The sequence below is a fragment of the Octodon degus genome, unplaced genomic scaffold, assembly GCF_000260255.1.
Source record: "Octodon degus isolate 3935 unplaced genomic scaffold, OctDeg1.0 scaffold00171, whole genome shotgun sequence".
Classification (NCBI taxonomy): Eukaryota; Metazoa; Chordata; class Mammalia; order Rodentia; family Octodontidae; genus Octodon; species Octodon degus.
The window spans coordinates 1,246,340-1,248,074 of record NW_004524747.1 but is presented as its reverse complement, the minus strand read 5'-3'; the positions used below and the strand labels follow the sequence as shown (position 1 = coordinate 1,248,074).

The following is a 1,735-nucleotide window of genomic DNA, read 5'->3' as shown; positions in this document are numbered from 1 at the left end:
GTGGTGCTGGGAATGGAACTCCAGACCTTGTGCTTGACTGCCAGGTGCTTAAGCTGCTGAGCTATGTCCCCAGCTCCTAGACATGTCAGTTTAAATGTCAATGATGACAAAAGCTTCTGGTTTCTCTTCATTATAGACCTGCATAGCTGAGTACATTATTGCATTGACTTCTGTTCCCTGAGGATGGTTGGAAAATGAAAATTCTTGCCCCTTCCAATTGAGCATAATTTGAAATTTCTTTGATCAATACTAAGTACTTTCACTTCCCAGAGTATGAAGAATTCATCAGCACTGAACTTATAAAGACATTCATCCAAAAAGTATAACAGAAGAGACAGCAAGTCATCTCCTTGGCTTTGCCTTCCACTCTCTGGAGGAACTCCATAGTCCCAGTGTCTGTCATGTAAGCAAACATGGCCATGGCATACTGCTCAAATGCTTCCTCCAGAGTCTGTCCCCATGCATGTAGCTGGACATCTGCTGTGTGATCCAAATATTCATGCTTCTGAATAACTGGAGGATACTAGGCCTTGATAGTTTTTTGGTCCTAAGTTAAATTGTAATCTCTAACATCTTCCTGTGCCATAATTTTGAACCAAACTCCTGTTTGTTTTTTTAATGCTTGTATTTTTAAATTTTTAAAATTAATTTTATTTTTTTAATTTTTTCCCATAATTTTATTGATAAACAAATAGCAACTAGACAGTTTCAAATCAAATTGGTAGGACAGTTTAAATAATTAACACATTGCATACATTCTTCCTAGTGGTTAATTTTTTGGTGGAACTGGGGATTGAACTCAGGAAATGGTGCTTGCCAGTAAATTCATTTTAATGAGAAAAAAAGATAAAATAGCAATAAAACAGATTCAAAATAGGTTAGTAAGATGGTTACAATAATTAATACATTGCATATTGTCTTCTTAGTACTTATTCAGAAGACAAGATATTTTGTCTAATCAATATTAGTACAAACATTTCTTCTCAATGAACTTAAAAAAAGTAGCTGTATATCTATGGTAACTATCCTGTGTATACATATATTTGTTTTTCTTTTTTTCATGAAGCAGTCCTTTACACTTTTGTGAAGTTAGTAACACGTGACACTAGGCTGCCTAGTGACTAATAGCTGACTTTAACCAGACAGGATGTTCATCTCAGGAGTGAGGTAACTTGTGTGCTTTAGACTCTGGGCCTAGTCCCACCTACAAATATTTGATTGATTTCCTAACTTCATGGCTCTCAAAATATTCTTTTTTGTTTTGTTTTGTCAGAGATGGGTGTTCCACTGTAGTTAGAGAAGCTGTATTTGGAGGTCTTTACTGGACGTTCTCATACTTGAAGCCAGTCTAAAGATTGTAGGTACTCGAATTTAGCAAAATAACCCAATATAATCCAATAGTCCATAATATTAGTGGGTTATCAGCAGAACAGGCAATGTCAGAAGTTGTTGACTTGATCCTTTTACAGCTCAACATATTAAGATGGCATTACTTTTTATACCTCATGGTTACACTTTTCTGCTGGATGGTTAAGACAAACTTAAAGCAACACTTATATAACTAAAAATGTAACTGTTGTATCTGATAAGGTGAGAGCTTTAATTTAGGCAGTATATTTTATGGACATGTTAGTTTATTTATTTTATGTCTTTCTTTATTTTTTGTGGTGCTGGGAATGGAACTCCAGACCTTGTGCTTGACTGCCAGGTGCTTAAGCTGCTGAGCTATGTCCCC

General features: G+C 35.6%; 1 pseudogene; it reads right to left on the bottom strand.

The window, feature by feature from the left end:
- Window positions 1–90: 90 nt before the first annotated feature.
- Window positions 91–586, bottom strand: LOC101590670 (annotated as a pseudogene).
- Between the last annotated feature and the right edge of the window lie 1,149 nt (window positions 587–1,735).